At 47.6% G+C, this 23,830-nt stretch overlaps 1 protein-coding gene across 7 annotated transcripts in view; it reads left to right on the top strand.

Annotated features, from left to right (window-relative positions):
• znf536 (zinc finger protein 536) overlaps positions 1-23,830 on the top strand; it is a 174,878-nt gene that overhangs the window by 21,000 nt on the left and 130,048 nt on the right. For 4 of the 7 annotated variants that reach the window (XM_023953729.1, XM_023953732.1, XM_023953730.1 and 1 more), the window contains exons 2-3: positions 405-485; positions 19,289-19,392. The gene's annotated coding sequence lies outside the window, so the exon portion shown is untranslated. The remainder of the gene's footprint in view (positions 1-404; positions 486-19,288; positions 19,393-23,830) is intronic. The other 3 variants (XM_023953731.1, XM_023953727.1, XM_023953733.1) reach the window with 2 other exon arrangements.

Genomic DNA, 23,830 nt, shown 5'->3' with positions numbered 1-23,830 from the left:
TTATGAAAATGAAGAAATATCTTTTTTATTTCAGGTCCTTCATGTCATATGTAATCGTTCTGGAATAAAATATATTTTTTTGTTTATAATGCTCTGTTTCGGCTCGTGATTCCCTCGTCTTCATCTGGATATTACCGTCTGAAATTACAGCCGTGATAACACCAATAAAGTAAACGGATGACTTATACGTGCAATTACAGTTTGGATATTTGTGGGATTATTCATAAAACGACATCTTCACGGGAAGTCCTGCTGAAAAAACGAAATAAACATGGCTCTGGGGTGGGGGTGGGGATCAGCAGGCAGGTTTTAATGGCTCTCTCTCTTCTGGCAGCGCTTCCAAACTTGTCAAGACTCAAAAGCAGGTGACTGTGAATTTCCTGATGTGCGCGCTTTGTTTACAGGCTCTTGTCGTCCCACCTTCTGTGAAGCTGTCGGCGCTCTTCCTGACACCCGGCGCTCGTCGGAGAGGCGCAGTCACGCAGGTACGATCACACCCACTGATCGAGGAGGGAGGAGGATATTAAAGGTGCCTGTCACATGTTTGTGCACTTATGTCGTGTTTTCATTTAAATCTTTATCTGCGGGAAGTCAATTATCCCGGTGCCATCGTTCGGAGACATTCATGCCGCACCTGCCGTCTCTGCCGGGGGGTGGGGGGGTCAGTGGCTCGCTCAAAACTACATTTACGAAATTCTCCGGGATTTTCCAAACTTTGGGCTTTGCCACAAAACTCAAAACCAAAGTCTGAATCTACGATTAGATTTTTCATTTCTTCTGATGTTCTGAACAAAGTCGGAGTTTCTTTCACTGAATTTGTGCAACAAAAGTCTGCCAAGATTAAGAAAAGCCCTAAATATTTTGTCATTTCAGTCCTTTTGAGCTCGACAGCCACCATGTTTAAGGCCGTTTCAGTTGTAGAGATTATTTTAAGGTCATCGGGGTCAAAGTAGATCCACCAGATCTGCAAGACTTTTAAAAGCGGGTTCAACATCGGCTGTAATGACGTCTTTACGTGAGGGTTCCAAGACGTCAGACCAATCCACAAGCGGTACTTGTTGCAGTTTCAACAACAACCACTGGGGGCTGGTTTGCAAAAGAGGCAAATTCCCGACTGTAGCCCTGTAGCAGCCGGGCTTTAGCTGCAGGGTGGGCGCTCTTTGAACTTCCGGAACTCTTCAACCGTTTAAGCAATGAACGTCATTCCAGTGAATTCCGGAGTGTCGATATGCGACATATCGCTGATATGCGACACTTACACTACAGCAGTGAAGGGATCCTTCTCCAGTCTGGGGGTGAAGCCTGAGTCCCAACTGCCCTTACGGTGGATCTGTGGGTAAAGAAAGGTCAAACCCGAACGGGGCACTCGGGGGACAGTATCAAGGTCGCATTCATGCAGGTTTTTTCTACGGTCACACTGCGGGCGACGGGTCGGAGTGAACACGTGTACGAAAACACGTAGGTGTAAGTAAGGGGGAACTGGGTGAGAAGCAGGCTGAACAAAGGCCCAGTAGTGCTGTTCACGTGAAATGTTGCCTGCAGCATGACTGTTATGGGTTCACAACAGACGTGCGATTCTTCGTCTTTTTCTTTGTTTCCTGTCCTTTAGCGCACGTCCACCCCTACAGGTGGAAGAGGCTTGGTGCAAAATGGAAAGGCCTTTGGGTCACAGCTCTATGCGGTCATAGAATCCGCAATTGTTACTTTCCCCTCCATGATCTTTGTACAAGCGGTTGGTTCTTTCGTGGCCGGGATAGGCTCCAGCAGCCCCCGTGACTGAAGGGACAGAATGGGTCTAGAAGATGAGTGGATGAATGGTTCGTCCCTGAATAAAAAAGGACGCCATCGGTACTTCACCAACAATTACGAGCCCCTGATTGGTCCAAGTTCAAGTCGTTTAAGTTTCATTGCTCTTGTTGTACGTAGAACCGGAAAATAGAGACTAGCGAGAGTTTTAAATGCGGAGCCCAAAAGTTGCGTTTATGTGCGTTTACATACGTTTGTCCGAATTCCTTCATTACTCAGCGCACTATATAGTATATAGAGCATTCTGCGTTGTGCAGTGCTGTCCGAGTCTACAATTCCAAAATCGAGTCCCCTAGAAATATCCCAGAAGTTTCTGAGAAAAACTCACTAGATTGGCGACTAGAGACCACAATGCATCGCGTTTGAACAACCTTTGTGAAAAAATGTATCTGAATTTATTTTTTAATAAATCATGAACATATTCATCAACAGGACACAGTGGAGCGTCGTGAAACGCTGGTATTGATAGACTTTCCGTCTGTGAAGCGGGTGACGTCATATTTGCCATTAAATGACTAAAGTAGAGATCACGGTGTCCCTTTTAAAATCCAGGGCACGACATAGTCCAGCTCTCTATAGCCGTTCAGTAGTCCGGGATTGGGGAGGGAATTCGGACACGGCCTCTGAGTTTTCATAGGAACGTGCGTTGGCGAGGTCGGTGTGAACGCCGCTTTAGGCTGCGGTTACCAACTTCAACGTTTAACCTCCATGTTTTTGCTTTGATCCACTGAAATGATGGTTTGTTGATGGATGATAATTAGAGCAGAACAGGAATTCTGCTGCTATAAAATAATTTTCCCGTTAATAATTCAGCTGTTTGTTTCTGGATGTGCTTTTGCATTCGGCCAGCTTTTTTTTTGTGTTTTCTTTTTGGTTGGGGGGGGGGTCTCTTAATAATCCTTATTGACCAATCTTATAAAAATCTTTTTAAAAACTTTATTGGGCATAAAGTTTTCTTATAAATTCCACCACATAAGAAATTATATGGAAGGAAATTGTTAAACAGATGTTAGATCTTGAATGAATTCAAAAACGCTAAAAACTTTATTTAAAACACTGATCTGTACTGCATTCCTCAGAGATCTCTAACTCAGAGGGAAACAGCAGGAACCTTGAAACTTTTCTGCTTTTTACTTCATGGCGGTAACCAACGTAGACGTCTAACCGCCTGCGGTTGGTTTGGCGTTTTCGAGCAGACACTCGGTTCATGTTTCCTCACTTTTGTTGAAACCACTTGAGGTGTTTGTGAGCGCGTCGGACAGGCTATGTAGCCTCCTCTTCATCATGTGTTGACACGCACACACACGCTTACACACATGTGCACACAGTTTGTCAAAAAGCCACATCTCTGTCATTGCCTCTCTGTGCAGCTCAAGGAGACAATTAGCAAACAGAGGTGACATGCTAAACAGGTGCAAGCCATTATTCCTGGAGCTGGATGAGCGTGGCCACCCCGTCTCTCGCGGAGACGGGCTGTTATAGAACGACGCGAGGGGGGCTGCGGGCCTCCATGATGGGGGATCATCTGACAAGTCAGGGGATGTGTCTGCCTGGTGAAGTCAGGAAGCTTCATCCTCGTCTGTAATCAGCTCGTCCTCATCCTCATCATCGGTGCTTTCTTTCCCTTCTCTCTGTTCAGTTCTGCTCGCCTTAAATCTGGACCTCCTTTAAACCACAACACAAACAAATTCAAACTGCAGGTTTTTTTTTTTTGCAAACAGGAAGTTCTCCCGGAGTTTTATTAATCAGATATGGCGCAGATGAGTCATGGCGTTTTGGCTCGTGTCACTTTTTGAGGTATGCGGCGCAGATTTCCTTCATATTGGAAGCAGAGCTAACACATGCTACCCCTTGACGTATTCTCACACCATTTCTCACACAAACTTGCAGACTCTCACACTCCTCCATGACTTCTATAGAGAGAAATGCATAAACAGGCTGCAGCTCACATGAAAAAAAAAGAAAAGAAAAACCCGTCGGCGGAGGGAAAGAGGAACACCTTCTGACAGTGTTTTGCAGCTGACAGTTTTGCATTTCAGCTCGTTTCTCTCCCGTTTAAGCAGATCGCAACAGAAACAACGTGACCTTCACTGACGGGGGGGCGGTAACGAGCTGGCACGACGACACGAACGCACAAAAAAGTCCCAAAGTCTGTTCACCCTGAACAACCCAGACACGTTTGAAGGGGACACAGCGTCACAATTTCGGTTTCAATCAGCTAAATCTGTCAATTCGCTTTTTCCTCAAAGTAATTTCTGCGTACTTCCTGTGGCAGCAGGTGTGTTTGTACAGGCCACGCCCACATTCTTTACGTCACAAGGCAAAGTGGCGTCTAAATGCGTTCAGCTGTTCTGTGTTTAGCTAGTAAAGCATGAATTGAAATATTTTTTTCCTGTAAAGTCACTCATCTAACACAATGTGGCATGACCTGTTGCTATGGCAACCGTGAAAAGTTTACCCCCCCCCTCCAAAAAAACCCCAAAATCCAGTGATAATAGCTTTTTAGCAAAAACAAAAAGCCAGTTTATTTGTCCACAAACGTCCAGATAACTGAGCAGAAAGGTTGTGGATTTCAAATTGATGTGTTTTCTCTCAAATCAGTTTCTTTCCAAATGACTGTCGGTTGTCGTAGCCGTGTCTGTTGTAGCGTTTTTAGATACAAAGTCCTTCATTTGTCATTGCTACTGATGAAAGGGTGACATTCGTTAACACGGGCACTAATACTCTAAAGGGTAAAAGGTGGTTGTCTTGGAAACGTTGGTGTTTCCTGCATTTTCTTCATAGACATAAATCTACGAAATAATTTGGAAAAATGTAGAGAAAGATATTTTTCTGCATTTTCTTATTATATGATGCAGCTGTTGTAAAATAAAGGCCGTGTCTCATAGCTGCTACGTGCTCTGGAAGCATTTTCTACGTATGAAATTTCAGTCTTCCGTGATCCATGCGTGATCTAAGTCATTCACGCGTGTTTGTGGCGTTCGTCGATGTGCGTAGACCTCCGTCAACGGTTTCAGCCATTGAGTCTTTACGTAAATTCGGTTTTGAGCTGTACAACATTTTTGGTGGGTTGACACTTATGCAGCTTACGCGTATTGTACGTCGTTTATATGCAACTATTATGTAAATCTTACGCCATTGTGCGTGATTTTCGCGAGATGCAAATGAAAACTTTGTGTCTTTCCATGACTGTTCCACATATATGTCACAGACTTTTCACGCATGAACCACAGATGTATAACTCCTGTATCGCGCATACATATCAAAATGTAACTGATGCACGAAACACTAATGAATCGCATATAAACATCCCAATAATCACACGGTTCATGTTCTATGTTGGTTTTTGTGTTTTTTGCGTGCTTTATTTGTACTTCTTCTGTGGTTCCTTCATGATACATCTGTGAAAATTTCAAGTTAAGACCACAACCTACTTTTTCCACGTATATTCATGCATGACCAATTTTCACCCAAGAAATATGGACAAAATGAACGTAGTGACTGTGTGACAGTCTTTGGTTTTCTGAGGTAAAGTCCAGGATTCTCTTTTTTTGATCCAGTTCAGGGTTCATGTGTGCAGGTCTAAATCTGAATGGAGCTGAAGAAACAGGAACCTTTTATCTAAACGCCGCCATGAAGCAAATTTAAGGATTTCTTCTTCTGAAAAAAGATCTTTCCCCACCGCATTTGTGTTTGAGGATTGGCTTTCATGGAATCAAACCAACGATCCCCTCTCGTTGGGCCGGACACGAATTGATCTCGCCGCGGTCTTTGGCGGCTGGTGACATGGATGCTGAATTCCTCCTGAGAAGCATTTGAGCGGAGTTCTCTCCGACGCAAAAGGTGAGGCGCGGCGCGGTGGGCGGAGACGGGTCAATTCTGCCACAGCGTCTTCTGGGGTGTTGTTGTGTTAAGATTGTCGCTGCTGTGCGGTACTCTACCCCGCTGATATAAATAAGGGATGATTGGCATCAGAGTGGAAAAAAGCTCTCCTTCTCTCATTTTATCTCCCCTTCCCTCCCTGACAGCCTTCATTTGCTGGAGGAGTGGCAGACTTGGTGGGAGTTAATGATTATAATTATTTAGCTTTTTTTTTTTTTTTGCATTTCGGGATAATTATTTAAGAGGTTTGTGTAGTCATTGTTGTAATCAGTAAAAAGAGATTACAGAAAATCCTCATGCCAACAGATGGCACTTGGCTGTTGTTGGTTCATTTTAAATCCGGTACGGCGCTCGGTAGCAGCCGGGCGAGAGCGGGGGGACGACCACAAAGGGGCCAAATTATAAAACAATTTGTTCTTCATCATAAATCCATTTGTCATATTTCCTGCTCGTGGAGGAAGAGGAGGGACGGACGGCCGTTAGCATCGCGCCGCTAACGGGCCCGTCCCCCCCGTCAGGCGGAGTTCTGGGAGTCGGCGGGCCGTTCGCAAACACACAAACACAAAGAGGCCCAACACAACAAACAGTAATTGACCAGAGAGGCCCCGTCCTGCTGACTTTAGCCTGGGACCACAAAGGGAGGGGGGGCGCAGAGGTTGTTAGCATGGATGTGGGCCTTGCCTCAGTTATCTCCATCACTTTCACTTTCCTCCGTGTGTAGATTGTGTCTCTTTCTGTTTCCTGACAAAGTTTCACGGTGGGTGGGGTGGTGGTGGTGGGGGGGGCTCACAATTCAGGGTAGGGGAGCAAGAGGAACACCGAGGCCACTGGCCTACATTCCTGACTAATTGTATAATTGCACCAGCTCTTGAAATGAGCAAGCAAACCCCCCCTCCTCAACAACTAGAACTCCTCTCTGCTCCCCCCCCCCCCCCCCCACACACACACACACACAAGCAGACTCCCTCCTAAGCCCCCACCCGCCCATCCACATGCACTTTCTTCAAAGCAAATCACAAAAGAGCATTTTGGGAATATTCATAATGTGAAAAAACGTCCATTATTTATCTGGCAGATTAGCATTCCAGGAAAAAGCCGCCCCCCCACCCCCCCACCTCAGAATAATTCTTTGATGGTTGGTTGATCCGGTCGGTTCAGTTCCTTTTAGAACCGAATCAGAACTCAGATGAAGATTATGAAGGGAGGGGCTTTGACGTCATACCCTGAATAAAGCTGGTATCGCCCGTAAAGGGGATCCTTTATGGCGCTATCATGGTTTGGGTCGCTCAGTTGACCATGAAGTTGCCCTGTTTTATTGGCAACATCATCTAGTGGTGGGGGGGTGTGGGCCATGTTTTAACAACCATGCTCCAGTAAACAGAAAACATTAGAATTGTTTGCAGTTTTTCTGGGAGCCAAAGGGCAGAAATAAAGGAAAGTGTTTTGGTAGGAAGTCGATTGACTCTTAAAACTACAAATGTGACCTTTTACCCACTAATGTAAAATCCAGGCTCATAATAATCTCAAATATTACCATTCTACATTGTTCTGAATGCTTTGGTCTTCATAATGTTTTTATCTTGTTATTGCAGTTAGGCTGTTCAAATCAGTTAGCAGTCGTATCTCTACCTGCTGCTATGAACAATCCATGTTTGACCATCAATCTCATGGCTTGGGCCATAGTAGGAATAATAAAATTTACTGATAAAATGTTTTTTAACCTTCAGTCCAAGATTAACCCCGGATTTCCACTGGTCTGTCTGCGGTGCGTCTCCATTGCGTTGCGTGGGGAGTCCGTTTCATGACCAGTTAGTCAGTTAGTTTGCTAAGGCCGTGTCCAAATTCCCTCCCTAACCCCCAAAACACGATATAGAGCAGGAACATTTAGTGCCTGGAATTTTAAAAGCAATTCAGAGTAGTGAACGAATTCGGCCAAAGCTGTTGTCTCTGTAGCATCTTTGGTCCGTTCCCCGCTCCCCCTGGCTCAGAGGAGTGGATTGTCCCGCCATCTCCTTGTCAAGTAGTTCGTCCCCCTCTCTCCACTCATCCAAGACTTAACCAATTAGCCCTCTTGTTCTTGAAATTGCACGCTTTGGCTCACAAAAGACGTTTTTGAAATTCAAAATTACAGACTGACTGCAGACAGACTGCACACGCATCACAGACTGCAGACCCATCACAGACTGCAGACGCATCACAGACGGCCACAGACTGACTGCAGACAGACTGCAGACGCATCACAGACTGACTGCAGACTGACTGCAGACAGACTGCAGACTGACTGCAGACAGACTGCAGACAGACTGCAGACTGACTGCAGACTGACTGCAGACACATCACAGACTGACTGCAGACTGACTGCAGACGCATCACAGACTGACTGCAGACAGACTGACTGCAGATGCATCACAGACGACCGCAGACGGTTTCCAGACGGACCAGTGGAAGTCCGCCTATAGGTCCTCAATGATAAAGTGGACTTGACTTTCTTGTAGAAGGCTTAGCCCACTATAAAACTCTCAGAGGACAAAGAATTCCCATCATTGGGCGTCCAAACCTTTATTAACAAATATCACTTTTTGTCTGCTTTCAAAGGCTCAATAATATTACCTGAAGCTGCAAGTTTTCCTGCTTCATTCTGGGAAGTCGGGCAATAATAATAAAGCTCAAACTGGAGTATATGTAGCATGTAACCCCCCCCTGCAGGTAGAGATGGACCCCCACAGCTGGAGGCTTCCTTAAAACATTAAAAAAATGTCAAAGCAGCTTGATTTTCTGCTTTTGCTGCCTGACTCAGCAGTAAAGTGCCCAGATGCTGTTTTAGTGCTCCTTCCGTTTGGTGGACGGTTCCTCGCAGGACGCGTGGCGGCCTTGGCGTGACGCTCCCTGCTCATTTTCCTGACCTCGGAGGGCTCCGGCCTGACAGCAGAAGGGGTTTTAACTGTTTACACAGGCTGTAAATCACCCCCCCGCACCCCCCACCACGAGTCCCCTTCACACTTCCCTGAATTAAGTTGTAAACTTTCTTTTCTTTTGAGTTTTTTTTGTCATAAAATAAGCAGTTTAACGAGCGGTGAGGGATGATCTACCTGCGTGCTGCGTTAGCGCTCATATTTTACTGTTACTACCCGAGCTCATGGTCAAATTGGATTTCCCGATTTATGGCCCTTGCCATGTTCTGTTCATTTCCATGACGACTGAGGGTGGGAGGGGGGCGGCGTCCTAACAGGATTGCGGGTTGCTGTTAAAACGAAGCCGTTAATTAATGCTATTGATCCGCAAAAAAGAAAAAAAAATAAAGCAGAAAAGAGAAAAGTGATTTGCATACAGCACTGGTGATCAATGCATTAACCGATTTCTTTTTCTCTGCCCCCCCCACTTCTAAAATCTGATTTCCTGAGTTTTCAAAGTGAGATGGGGGGGAGTGGGGGCTAATGTGGATCGATCCGGCTCCTCTCAGACGAGAATATAAAGCGTTTTATTAGCTGCTGACTTTTTCTCTTTTTTAAGTATTTGTTGTTTTTCCTTCAAGGCCGTACTGGGTGGGTGGGGGGGGGGCATGGAAATCAAAAACAACAGAGGCGTTAAAAAAGCAATATGTTGCCCCCCCTCCCGCCGCTCCGTCTTTCTCACTGGTTCTGTCAAGAGCAGCTTATTATAGCGTATTGATTTATAAAGCTTTAAATGTGATCCTCCATGTCCAAGTCAAGGGCAGGCGGGAGAACGGGAAGAGCAGCGGGGTGGGAGGGGTGGCAGAGAGGAACAGATAGAGTCAGAAAACCAGTGTCCACGTCGTTGGGCCGGGTGGGGGGGGGGGCGTTTTCAGAGAGGCTCTGCAACACAAAAGGGTAATTGTTTTAGCCCAGATGTTGCTTTCGCACAACAAGCAGGATACAATGTTCCTACTGAGCTGATGAGCCCAATCAGTGAAATGATTAAAAATTGATTTTGTCCCTGTAATTACAGTATGTAAACTACTTAGCCGGGATTGCAAAGGAAGTGATTTTCTAATTACGTATATACTCTGGTGTCTAATGATTGGTTTTTTGAAGTAATGAAGAGAAGGTCCTAACGACTCCGCTGTGTTCTGTTGTTGAGGGGAGGAAACAGAAAGTCCTGCCTGCATGTGTCTATGTTTTTGTGCATGCAGCCGGGGCTGGGGCTGGGGCTGGGGGGGGGGGGGGGGCAGAGCATCGTTAGGGCAAGACAGCAGGCTCGGATACAAAAGTGTGTGTGTGTGTGTGTGGGGGGGGGGGGGGGGGGGGGGGGAGGAGAGTTGAGTTTTTGCCAGGCGGTGCTCGCACGGTAACACGGGGGCCCTGTGTTCGCTGGCGAATGGGATCTGGAAGCTAAATGGAGGCTGTGACTTCTCATGGGGGGTGGGGGGGGGGGGTTGGCCAGGCCCCGACCGGCCCCGGCAATCTGGACTCTGCAATTAAAACCTCACGGGGGTTTGGGATTGAGGACACGGCGGGAAGCAGCCCGACGTCCAGAAGGGCTGATTGTTGCTGACGCGTTCTCCGTGGTTCCACGCGATCCTCACCCACGTCACAGTCCCCCCCCCCTGACCAGGTGTGAGCGGGAAAAGCTCCGCCCTTCCTGAAGATATTGCCATAGCAACTGGGCTAAAGCGGGTTTGACACAGAAGCTAAAAAAAAACCACAAAGGCCAAAGCTGCCCGAGCTCCCTGTTCAAAAGTCTTAAGTAGAATTGAGGCCCCGCCCACAACATGACATCATTGTCTATGTTGCCTCCGCCCCCTGGGGGCAGAGAGGTGGGGGTCGTTCAGGGTAAAGGAAAAGCCCACTCAGAGGCGGTTTGCAGTTTGATTCTGGCTGATTCAGTTGTAATGCTAAATGTCATTGGCGGCGGCGGCGGCGAGCTGAAACTGGACGCTCATCAGCGTCAGTTTCAAAGGAACCATCGTCTTCGTTTTGGGATAAAGTTTGGCGTGAAGGGGTGGGGGGGGGGGGTGCGCATACCTGCAGAATAAAATGTTTTAGTTTAGTCCACACTTAAAATCCAGTTTTTGTGACACAAACGAGGCCTCTATGGACAGGAGATGAATGTCCCTGCAAAGTGGTGGCTGTATGATGACAGAGACATCAGGGGGCGGGGCTTCTGATCTGTGTCCGTCCCCTCAACAGGCTCTCAGAGACGCCACCTTTGACCTCCGCCGTAAATCATAGTCCAGCGTCACTCCAGGTAAGAAGTGGCGAGGCATTGAGACGGTCCAGGAGTCACTATATCAGAGAGGGGGGGGGGGGCATTAAGAGAGCACATACATCACAGCACACAGAAAGAGCCCCCCCCCCCCCCCCTCTATAAAGCAGAAACAGGCTTATCGTGGGTCCAATTGTCAATCTTTAATTAGGACTTTATTCATTTGGTTCTTCCAGGGGTATCTGTGGAGGGAAATGCCACTTTTATTGTGGGGGGGGGTAAAGATCCGCGGGTCTGAGCTCCTCTGGAGCATTAATAAGTGACAGAAAGCGAGATTAAGAAAGCCGGGATGCGAGTAGAAAAGAGAAATCTTTGAAAAGCTGCCAGTATCACCAACTGCACTGGTGTGACGCAGCTGATTGGAGGAGCAGCCGATAGCGCCGCCGACTGCGGCCTTTAATAATTCATCTTCCCGGGCTCTGATCTATCATTTTGTACCTTTTGACATGCGATATTGAAATTTAATATTGCATCAATACAAATGATGTATTGCCAGTCGTGGGGAGAAGGGATGTGGATGGCGAGGAGACGTCTTCTTTTCTCCCTTTTCCGCCACTTCATTGTGCTGAAGAAGAAAGAGAATCAGAGAAACATCAGTCTGCCCCCCCCGCAGCTTTGATATGTGTGTTTAAAAAAAGGACAAAACGCTCTGGGATGGAGTCTCTTGTAGGAGTGTGAGCTGGGGGGCGGGCGGAGGTTGAGGAGATCTATGACAGGACTCTTAAGTGTGGGGAGGTCCCGGGGGCCGATGGCGGAGAGGGGCAGGCTGTTGGCTCCCTGACAGCACATCTGGAAAACCGGCTTTGTTCTCGCGCCCGGAACGTCGGAAACCGTCCGTGGTTTGGGAGACGTTGGTCGTGGGGTTTTCCTTCCTTTCGTTGGTTCTTCACGCACCTCGGTTCTGTTGCCTCCTGCATGTTGTGCAGGGTAAACGGGTCGTTCTTTGCTCTGCTCACATCTGCCTTATGGACCTAATCCGTGGATTGATGCACTTCCTGCCTTTCAGTCATTTATGAGAGTGGAAGCTTTGAGAAGGATTTCTTTCTCTGTGCCTGAGAGCTCATGTTAAGACGTTGCAGATTGCTGCTCGGGTTGATTTGACTGATTTGATGAGACTTCCTCCCTCACAGAAGCTCTGAGTTCTGGTCTCAGTCCAGTTACTTAAAGCCTCTGTCACATGCACCTGTACCGGGGGGGTTGACCTGTACGGGTGTTTGGGGTGTCCGTGCCTGTGCAGGGTCATAGAGAGGAGCGGCCACCTTCTAAGGGGAGCGCGGGTGTGTCTTGCTTTAACTTTGAATCAACACAGGAATGTACCATTGTCGTGTGTGTGCTAAGTGTATCATGTAGTATTTGTAAGACTAATGGAAGTTGCACACACTTGTGCTGTTGTACAGTGTCCTCACGCCACACTCTAGTCGTTAGTAAGGTGCGTTTACGAGCACACACATGGTGTGCACGTGAAAAGTACCTGTAGGATGTCCACAAACTACCCTCTGATTGGATAATTCCCTCATTTCTAACAGTCATCCTGCAGCAAGGAGCGTGCACGTATCACGTGAACAGCTTCTTGTACAGTCGGACCCGCCTGCGTCTCACCTACATCAACCTTTCTTAGCCTTATGTGTTGCAGAAGTGTTCTCTACGAGCTTTCGGCCACAGCATGCCCCTAGAAAAAATACGCATGAACATTTTCTCTGTAGAGGTTGACTGAGCGGCCTAAGATCGAGATATTTCTTGCGGGTCACCTGAATGTCCCGTTCAGATTTTTCACCCACAGACAGCCTCTTTCCACCCATAAGGACAGTTTGGACTGAGACTCAAGCAGAAAGACGCATGAATGTTAGTTTTTATGCTGATGACTCGCCACTTTGGTAGTGAGGGCCTCCTTGCTGGAGATAACTGACTCAAACATGAGTTGGTTGATCCCAGAGTTTACCAAGATTCTTCACTGTGCCAAGGCTCCAGAGGACTATTGCTGTGATCACCAGAGGTATTCAGTTCAGTTACACTTCAGAAACCACAAAAAACTCAAGGCTCCAAAGATGGACACTTCTGGAAACATGAAACCTTCTCCCAGTCTGGAGGACTTTGTTCTCCTCCTTTATTCCCCAGAAACCTCCTCTTCCTCCATTCTTGAAAGGACGGTAAACCAATGAGAAGAGGGGATCCTACCACCCTCTGTGTTGGGGAGACCATCCGAATGTGGTGGACAATGTGAGAAGGAATTTAAATAAGAAGCGTCTGGTTTGAGGAAGTCCTCAGCCTGAAAGTCCAAAGCTAGAAGCTTTCTTTTCTAAACTTCTTCTCTTGAAAACGTCTTCATGAATGACATCCAGGCTGAACCAGAGTTTTGGTCTTACCAGAACTCTCTGAGTGTGTCGTTCCTCCAGCTTCCACCATCCTGCACCACAGGCAGAAGCTCTGCAAAGTGACAGGAACGTGACCTTGTTCGGGTCACTGAAGATGCTGAAGACGTTCAGCTGAATGTGAAGTTTCTTCACAGAAAGAGGAGCGAGCTGTCAGAGGGAGCAGCGGTGGCGGCGTGCACCTCCATCCTCACCTCCGCCTGCACCATCTGGCTCGCCGCTGCAGCTGTCAAGGACAAAGGCTAAACACAGCCTGTCATTCATTTAGCAAAGACAATCACTCGCATCAGTGAGCCTTTGGCAACCGGAGGACTTTCACAGATTTACCAGTCGTCCCCCCCTGGATTTGGTTTCAACCATCAACTGTGTGTTTACAATAAAAAAACTTTGTTTACTGCTGTTTTGTCTAAACACAAACTTGTAGTCCTCGACTTCTTCTAGATTAATTTCACAATTTAGCTTGAGTTATGAAGTTTGTTTTAATGGCTAAAATGATTTATTTGAACAGAAAATACGTCAAACTCCATCCATGCCGGGATTTCTGCCCCGTTTCCATAGCAACCGTTAACTCTAGCATTGTTTGTGTAGGGGCGGAGTTTGTGGGCAGCTAATCTGAGATGAACAATGATTGAATACTGTCTAAAATTTGGCAAAAAATGAAATTAATAACTAAGGATCAAAGGGGAGGAGCCTAAATAGTATGTTGACTCCGCCCTCCATTGATGTAAAGGACATTCTTCTTCTCTCTGACCGATTTTGAATGAACTGGAAAAAGGGAGAGTCGAGTGGCAACGTGACGTGTGGGGTGATCGCCCCGGACGGTGGTGTTGATGGTGGCATGGGGGTGGGCGGGGTCTATATGGGACGGGCTAATTACAGTGATGCACAGAAACATCATTACTTCTGCAGTGGTGGTGGTTGGGGGGGGGGGGGGGGAAGGGACGGGGGGTGACCAGGAACCATGTCGGCGGCGTGGCCCCTCTGCACGTTCGCATTTCTACCTCCCCAAACCTTTGATACAGGATGTCGGAGGTTTGGAGAGGGAGGGGAGGAATCTGTGCTTGGAGCAGCTGCTGCCATATTTTTTTTGGGGGGGGAGTAAATCTGCATTCAAGGAAGCCTTAATCCAAAAAACTGAACGCCTTCCAAGAAGGCTGACCTTTCGCGGTGCCCTGACACGGCTCCGAACACGGAGGAAGAGCGCCGTGCTTGTAGGTGTTTGGGTATGTCAGCAGTAGGGGGGGGGCAGTCACAGCAGAGGGAGAATGAGGTGCAGCTGGGAGGGGCCTGGGGTGGCGGCGGGTCACAGCGTGCCTCCCCTGCTCTCAGCCGTATGTCACGGCTTTTATTATTCCACCGCCCAAGGTCCCGGCCCGGTGAATCCAGGAAACGGCGTTTGTTTTTTTCTTCTTTTTTTTTTTGAGCAAACGCAGGAAAAGCGGCGCAAACAGCTACAAGCTGCGAGCAATAATCGGATGTTGTGCCATCGGAGATGAACGCTCTGAAAGCCCCCCCCTCTGTGACCTTTAAAACTCATTATTGTTGTTGAAGTTAACAGTTAGAAGGTAATAAATGTCTGTCTGCCAAACACCTGAAAATAAAACCAGGCAACGCCGCTGGTTTGATTCCACCGGAAAATCCCAGCATCCCACAAAACAGAGACATTCCAGGGGCAAACTCTTTTATTTTAACACCTTCCCAAAAATATTTAGGTTTTTCTGACTTTTATTCTGTCATTTTCATTAACCATAGATTTATTTTTTCTCATTTTGAATAAATCTATTATTAATTTATGAATAAATACACGTCTGATAAAATAGAGGGTTTTCCCTAAACTACATCCTGTTTCTTTTCACAAATATTTTAATTGGATCAAATCTTCCACTTTTATTCTGAAAGTTTCTCAGGTTATTTTTAATAAAGGAAACGATCCTTAAACCCAGAATCCATCTGCTCTTCCTCATGTTTTCTGTTTTTTCGTGGAACGAACTTCATGATCCCCTCCGTTTCTTCATCTTACCCGGTGGGGGGGTGTTGGTAGGTCAACACCTCGGCAGGTGGGGGCGTTTGGGGCCAGGTGACCTTTGTCTGTCATTGTTTTGCTCCTCACACTTCGCCCGGGGAGCAGAGAAGGAGCTTAGTGCCTTCCACCTGCCACCGACTTCCCGACCGTTGAGCCAAATATTGGCATGGGGAGGTGGGTTGGTGATGGGGGGGTGGGGCGGTTGGCAAAGGAAAGTTAAGAAGATTGTCATCAGCTGATGCGTCTCCCGGTGTTCCGCAGAGCAAACAGCAGACGTGGCGCCCATGGATAAATGAAGCGCACCTTCAGTGAGTGGGGGGGTGGGGGTGATGGAGTGGAACACCCCCGACGCTGCCCCCGCCAGGCCTGATTGAGATCAGGTGGCTGCCAAGTGTCTCAGCCGGTCTGTCCGTGAAGGATCTGCCGTCTCCGCCTCGTCTCGCGGGCGACCGTCGGCCTCGCCACTTTGACGGATGTCCTCCCGTGTTGTGTGTGTGTGTGGGGGGGGGTGGGGTGGGGGGGTGTTGACACTCTTCATATTTCAAAACTGAGGTCTGAAGGAAGAAATGAAGATTGATGCCAAAGAATGGCAGCCAATTCCTGTCTATATATTATCATTTTCATACGGGCGCGCGTGACGACTGTTTCCAAATCAACGGGGACCTCGTCCGCCGCCGCCGCCGTGATGGACGAGCGCATTAGCATCCGCCACAACATTAGATTTGCTCGAAATTATTGATCTTTTGTTTGCCAGCCTGGCAGACCTCCATCGGAGTCCCCCCCCCCCCCCCCCCTTTTCCTCGCCGTCACCTCTGTCCCGGCTCGCCGCTTTAATCTGTTTTTAAACCGCCCCCCCCTTTCCTGTCAGCGGTGGCTTTAAAGCGCGGCCTCGCCCCCGCTATCTGATTCCCTTAAAATTTTTAATCCGGCGCTGATAACCTCGCGTTATTACGGTGCGGCGCACAAACACGCGGCGCTCTGTGGCTCTGCTCTTCCTCTTTTACCTTCTTAGTGGAGAAAAAAATCCTTTTATCACACAATGGGTAATTTATATCCATTACCAGCGTTTTCAATCCTTTTCAGCACGGCTGTCACTGCCTTTGGCACACTCCTGATTAATGTGATCTAATAATAGTCTGCCATTATATTTCCTTTAGTAAAACATGTAGCAACATCCCATTCAGCGCCTCCAAATTCATCGCCCCTTAAAACATTTCTTCTCCTTCTTTAAAGCTAGATTGCGGTTTTTCTTGTTTCCTGCTTGGAGGTGATTTTTGTCGGGGGCGGGGGTGTTTAGTGATGGTACGCTCCTGTTGCAGACACCACTGATGGGCATCAATGGAGACACAACTGGTAGTCTAGTTTTTAGGGCTCTAAAGACATGTTTTAACCCCACCCCCCCATACTTAAAAAAGTATTTGCTCCACTTCAAACCTGCAATGGTGCATCCAAAGTAGACCTGCACAATATATCGCAAATTTATAGCCTGTGCAATACGCAAATAGCAAACGTTGGCGAAAATTTGCTTCACAGCAAGAAGGCCTCTGGTTCAAGTCCCGGCTGGGGGACCTGGAACAGAACATCAATGGGGGACCTTCCTGTGTGGAGTTTGCATGTTCTCCCCGTGCATGCGGGGGTCTCTCCAGGATCTCCGGCTTCCTCCCACCCTCCAAAAACATGCTTCATAGGTCAATTGGCTACTCTAAATTGTCCACAGGTGTGAGTGTGAGAGTGAATGGGTGTGTGATTGTGGACATTCTACCCTGCGACAGACTGGCGACCTGTCCAGGGTGTCCCCTGCCTTCGCCCACAAGTGGCTGGGATAGGCTCCAGCAACCGCGTGACCCCGAAAGGGAAAAATGGAATAGAAAATGAATGAATGCTGCAAGAATCTTATGGCAACTTGAAGTATTTAACAAATCAAATCAATCAATCCTTTATGAATTCGGCCAATCAGATGGACGCCTTTACGTTGTTTAAAGTTGAAAGTTGAAATTTGATCAAATCAGATGTGACGTATGGTCGGCGTCCCCTTCCTTTCCTGGACGTGCCAGCCGTTTCACAGTTGATTGTGTAGGAGGAATGAATATTTGCAGTTTGTGCCCGGCCGGAGTTCTACAACACCAAGTAGGTGAAGTAGGTGAGAATGCATAAGGATAGTGTCGGTCACGTGATACGTACTCACTCATGACTTATGGAAATGAGGAAACTAGACAATCAGAGTGTAGTTTGTGTGGACGTCCTACAGGCGTCTTATGGATCACCTACGGATCACGTACACACCGCATGTGTGCAGCTTTGGGCGCGGTCAGTAAGGAGCCAGAAGTCTTACCTCACTAACGACTACAGCCTGGCGTAAGAACGCCGTACAACAACATCACCTGTACGCCAAGTGCCTGTAACTTCCATTATCCCTACGAATACTTCACAATACACTTACCACGCACACGACAATGGTACGTTCCATTTTAATGACATCCCTTGAGGTGGCCATACGAGCCTCAAAGGAACTGCAAGACACACCTGCGCTCCCCTAAAGATGCTGGGACTCCTCTCTACGACCCGGACTGGACAACCCAAGGACCAGCAGAACCTGTTGGAGTCAAACCCTCTCTCAGTCTATGTGACAAAGTCCAGAGACACTGCAGAACAACAGGAACACAGAGGAACATCTGGCCTTTAACCAAAACATCTTGATGTAGAGGATGTTTATGCAACATGTGGACTCAAACAAGCAGATCGATAAAGTTTCATACCGTAACTTTTCTAAATGGAGAATATTCTCCACCAGATCAGGTCAGGGTCAAGAGCACCTGAATTCAACACCAGAGCAGTGATGCTCAGGTTCTGAGAAAAGTCTGAACTTCAATCTGACAGAACCACCTTGGTGAGGAAGGATGGGAATGCTGACTCCCACCCTTGTTGTGGTTCAGGTCTCCTCTTTGAAAAGTCCGCCTGCATTCACACTGAAGGGAACCGTGCCAGGGTTCATCTGCAACCAGACACTAACCCGCGTTCTGAAGAGTTCTGGCGTGTTTGGTTCAAAGCAGAGTCCAGGTGAGCTCTCACACCTGCAGAACCAAGAGGGCCAGGAGGGGAAACCAGAGCCGGACCGGGTCTGGACCTGCCAGAGGAGACGCTCCTGTAGGACTTTAGACGACAGCAAACCCTTTGGTTTGACGGAATTCCAACAGATTTCAAAAGAAAAAGATGCAATCAGCCTAAAGTTTTCAGTAACAGAAAAAAGAAACTGGCATCAAAGATGTTCCCCGCTTGTTGTCCATGTTAGGAGTCCATGCGTGTGCAAACACACACGCCTCTCCTGCCTGGGTCTGTGCAAACACACGTGCACGGGTGAAGCGGCGAGTCCAAACTTGGATGTATCTGTGACGGCTCGTCCAAACACAGCTGTCCGCTGCGGGCCGCTCTTCAGAAACACATTTCCCTCCATTACAGATAACTGCTATTGACCCCGGCCCCCGCCCTCTCCCCCCAGCCCCCCCAGCCCTAACTGAACCCTTCCCAGCAGAGAAAATCGAAGGTAAACCGCTTCTGAGGTGAAAAAGCTTCTCTTTGCATCCCTCCGCTCCCAGACCCACCTGAGCTGGTGGTGGCAGCGTCTCGGGAGCGAGAAGGGGGCGGGGCTTCTCTGCCAGTCAGCAGCTTTTCCCAAACGGTTGTAAATAATGGGTGTGTTGGGGGGGGCGCTTAATGACCTGATATGAAATATGTAGCTGCAGGTCCATGCACGAGATGCATTATTGTTTTCTCTGGTGCATTAATGCAGCTGGGGGTGGGGGTGGGGGGCTGTTTAAGACTCTTTTATTTTTTTTCCATTTTTGTCTGAATTTGCAGCTGAAAGCTTTTCATGAAAAATGTTCCTCCTGAAGAGAACTGCAGGTCCTCTGAGGACCCCCCCCCCCCCTTCTTGCGGGGGAGGGCAGGGGTGACAGTGAATTCACCCCCCCCTCTCTTTCTGTTTCAGGCTGAGCAGCGTCGACCTCGGGCGGAGCTGAAGCGAGCTAACCGGGGCTGAGCCCGCCGTCCAGGAAGCCCCCGCCCCCCCCTCGTCTGAGGTGACTGTCAGAGGTGACTCAGGGCTTTTAGGAGGGGGAGGGGGGTGCGCTGAGAGACGCCGCGTCACGTCTGACTGACACTTTAGGCTCTTCACCCTTTCAGTTAGGATTTTAAAGCTTCTTTTCTCATTTTCCTCCATTTGATCATCAAATCATTATTTTACTCAACATCACTGGAGATTGAGGACGAATTCAACCCAACCGGTCATTTATGGAACAGTTTTAAGTTTTCTATACGTTATCATTTCATATTTCATAGACGCTTTTGCATTATTCAGCGTGGCTTACATGCCTGAATTGATTGTATTTCTCTTTTTTCAAAACCCCATTTATGATCAACAGTTTTCCAGTTTTTAGCATCGAATAAAGTCACTTTTTTCACTCTTTTTTTTTTACTCTAATGAAGATCAGATATGGATCAGCATCATTGATCATTTCTGACTTTCAGCTCAGCACAAATGTTGTTGCATTCATCAGTTCTTTGGTTGTTGGCTTTAAAGGTATTTAAACCAATTTGGTTTTGTGTTCATTATCAGCAGCTAAATAAATGAAAAATAGAAACAAACATTTGAGGCCCGTTGGTTCTTTAGGGTTACATAAACCTCAAATGTTTGTTTTATTGAAGTCTCTTTCAGTTTTCTTAGATGTTAGATCATCATGATTGTTGATCAGTCTTTGTTTTTCTGGGATTGGATCGTTTTGAACGGGGAATTTAACGTCTTTGACGTCCATCTCTGATACTTTGGTTTCAAATCAGAAGCACGATTGCATTTTCAAATCTTTAGCCTCATTCAGCTGGTATTTTATTTCGGTAATTTAGCTTGTAGGACTGGAACTAGTTTGTTATTATTGATCTTTTTGGTTCATATTTTTCATGCAGCAGTTTTCTGTTTTTAATTCTTTGGTTTTTCTCCGCATGTTTCCGTCTTGTTTTCTGCCGTTCGGCGTCTGTTCTGCCAGATTTTGTCGTTTTTCTCGGAATGTTTTGCGTTCTTGGATTTCTTTGCGCCGGACGGAAGGCGAACAGATGGAGGCTAAGGGGGCGGGGCGGGAAGCAGGGCGGATTGCTGATGTCAGGTTCCTGATGCAATCGGCGTGGGGTGATGGTGACGGCGGCCTGCCAGCAGTTGGCCACAGCGTGCGGCGTGCTGCAGACGGACGGCGTGAGCATGTCGACATAATTCCTCCCTAATCCCATTAGTCTTCCCGTGAAGGGAGGTCGCCTCACGCCGACGCTGTCGTCATCTGAACGGGGCAGCGACCTGCTCGGAGGCGGGGGGGGACCACCTGTCGTTGGGGTGGTGCAGGAAGTGCAAGTCATGGCTAGAGTGGGAGATGCTCCAGAGCCCCTGCAGGAGTGAGGTGGAAACCCCGCCGGCCCTGAAGGATGCCAGGTTAGTTCAGCGAGCAGCTATTTGTGGGGCAGCTGTGGAAAAGCCTTCGCCGTCACACTGGGAATATCTAGCCCAGGTGTGGATGAACACGTCGCGCTCATCTGTTAGTGGCACGGCGGCGAGGTAGCTGATATTAATGTGGGACTTTTAGCGTCCGCAGGTGGACAGATCTCTCCTCATTACCGCTTTAGATGCCCCATTTACCGCTTCCTGTCTGGGAGGAACGCCACGCCTGCCGCGCCTTTTCAAGGTCTTTCTCCGAAAAAAGTTTTGGGGATTTCGTAAACGGGGAGTGATGACACCCAGGCGACCACCGCCCACCCGGTGTATCGGCAGCTCCGGGCGAGCCCTGCACTCCGGATTCTTTTCTCAGAACTGACACTGTGGTGAACTGAAGCAGAAAAGGCCACATATTTTATTTATGTGTCAAAAGAGTGGTGGTGCTGGGGGGGGGGGGGCTCCCTCGGCTGGCTGGTATCACTCCATCCCTTCAGATCAATTCTCTCAGACGTGGAAGCGATGAGAAAGGAGAAGGGGGGAGGGGGGGCAAATGGCGCTCTTATTGATTTGTGAAAGAAATACAACATTGTGTGACTGGCTTAAAAGTCCACATAAACCTGAGCTGCCAGAAGTGGGCGTGCGCTCGGCCACACGGGCAGGAATGTCAGTGGGGGGTGGGGATTAGCCGTACAACAGCCCCCCCTCCCCACTGACTTCATCATCCCGACCCCGGTCCGTGGCTGAACGTTCCCCCGATGAACGCCGCCTGGAACTCGCGGCTTTGTGTCAAACCGTCCAAACCTAAAAGTTCACGGAGCGGCGAGGGACGGGGGGGAGGAGAAGGGGGGGGGGGTGTCACAGCTAAAAATAGCAGAGTTCTCGAGGATCTGCCATCAGATTCCACGTTTCTCTTTCTTTAGCCCTGAGTGGATCATGTTGGGATCACTAGGGATCCTGACTTGCTGATTCTCTTCACTCCGACTGTCAGAGTTTGGTGTAGAAATCTGAAGAAGAAAAAACCTGTTAGAAACCAGTTGAACTAATAAAAGAAAAAAAAAACTGAAAGCTGCTGGTTAGAAGAAGGATGAAGATCTGAGCGAGAGCCAAAGAAAAGCCGGAGGGAACATCGAGGTTCTCTGAGAGTTAAATCCAGAAAACAAGACTAACTGTTAGCAAACTAGAGAACAATGAAAATCCATCAAACCAATTGATGGAAACAGTTTTGTCTGAAACCAACCATCAGTCTGCTAAAAGTGAACTTTTTCATATGAAAAACTGTCAAAAAGATTCTTCACTTTGATTGTTTTGTCATTAAACTGTATTTTTATTTTCTACAGTAGTGGCAAAAAACGTGGTGAAACTTCAGACCTTCGTTCCATCGACAGCTTTGTCTTTCCTTCAACAGAAAACGTCAAATTCAGACGAGCTTTTCACGTTTTTATCACATAAATTCAACGTTTCAGGTCCCGAACCAGAATCTCAGCCTGTCAACCTCAGGTAGTCTATTTAAGTGAAGCTGAGCATCTATTTATTGTAAACTTAAAATGTTCCCATTTAGTCTAAAGAAATATTCTGGTTATATACTTTCTACACTACATGGTCTATAGTTGACGTATACTCGAGTATACTTTATGAAGTGTAGTACTTTTGCTATTCAGAGGTGGATGTACTCCGTAGTGTTTGCTGTGCGGATCATCACACTCCCACCACCGTGTTTATCTGCTGATCTGATGAGGTTTCAGTAAACTCCTGGCTGAAGCCTTTTTTTTGTTATGATAAAATCAAAAATTATTTTTATCCCTCTTGTAATAAAAGAATTGGCGTGAATCCCCAGATCTATGTGGCTCTGAATATCTAACTCTACACATTCATGATCTTTGATCTGCAACTCTTCAACCGTTTACGAGGTTGACTCAACTCCAGAGGAATGTGAAGCTTCGGGATCCGATCAAATCCGTGGTTTAAAGATTGTGTGTTGTCTTGCTGACGACAGACGGCTCTGATGTTAGACGTCGCTCCACAAACCAGGATGGGGGTGTGTTTTCCAGTCCTCGGGGGGGAGAACCGTAAGGGTTCTGGATGTGACCTGGTAACTGGTGTCAGCGGCTGATCTGCCTCTCCAGGAAATGGAGAAGGAGGTCCGGCATGGAGCTGCAGTTTGTCATGAACTTTAGAGCTTAAAGGCCGCGACACATTTGAAGCATTTTCCTCGAATGATGTTTTGGTCTTTTGGGATCCACGCGTGATCGACGTCATTCCAAAGTGTTTCGATGAGCGCAGACGCCGTCGAGGGTTTGGCCGACGGGTCTTTACATAAATTCTGTTTTGAGCCGTCTCCTGAGAACGACACAGTTGACGCCTATTTTGCGTAGTTTAGCAACAATTGTTAGGTAAATCGGATGCAAATGTGCGTGATTTTTGCAAGAAAGATACACAAAGTTGTTCATCTATGTCTAACAGACTTTTCACACACAGCTCACATATGACTTTAAAATGACATAATTGAAGCACAAACTTTTGCCTTTTATGTTGCTTTAACCTTTTTACCTGGTTGGTTTGTGATGGATCGCTGAAAATGTCCTTTTATCACTTTTTCTACGTTCATTCCTGGATGACCAACGTAGTGGCTGTGAGACGCAGCCTTTAGTCAGAACAAAAATGTGGATCTTCAGGGAATTTTTCCAACTTCTTAGCTGATGGGACTCCCTGAGGAGAAACCAAAGAAAGAGGAAGAGGAAAATGCCGAAACAAAGAGGAAAATGCCGTTGAGAAGGTCCCTTCTGTCCCGGTTTGTCGGGCCGGAAGCCCAGGTGTGCTGGACCTGCTGCACGCGGGCCGCTCCGGCGCCAAAGCGCTCGGACATTTCCAGATGGGTGATGTGAAAGAAAACATTCCCAGGAAGGCGCTGGTCTATCTGCAGCTGCCCGGGCTCATCACATTCCTGCGTGGTGAAGAACTTCAACAACCTCCAGAGAAAGGAAAAAAAAAACCTGCACAAACACGGCGTTAAGATAGAAACTCTGCTGCGCGTTTGGCCGACTGTGAGGAGACATCTCC

This window comes from Oryzias latipes, chromosome 3 (assembly GCF_002234675.1).
Source record: "Oryzias latipes chromosome 3, ASM223467v1".
NCBI classification, from domain to species: domain Eukaryota; kingdom Metazoa; phylum Chordata; class Actinopteri; order Beloniformes; family Adrianichthyidae; genus Oryzias; species Oryzias latipes.
This window is presented reverse-complemented; position numbering and strand designations above follow the sequence as displayed.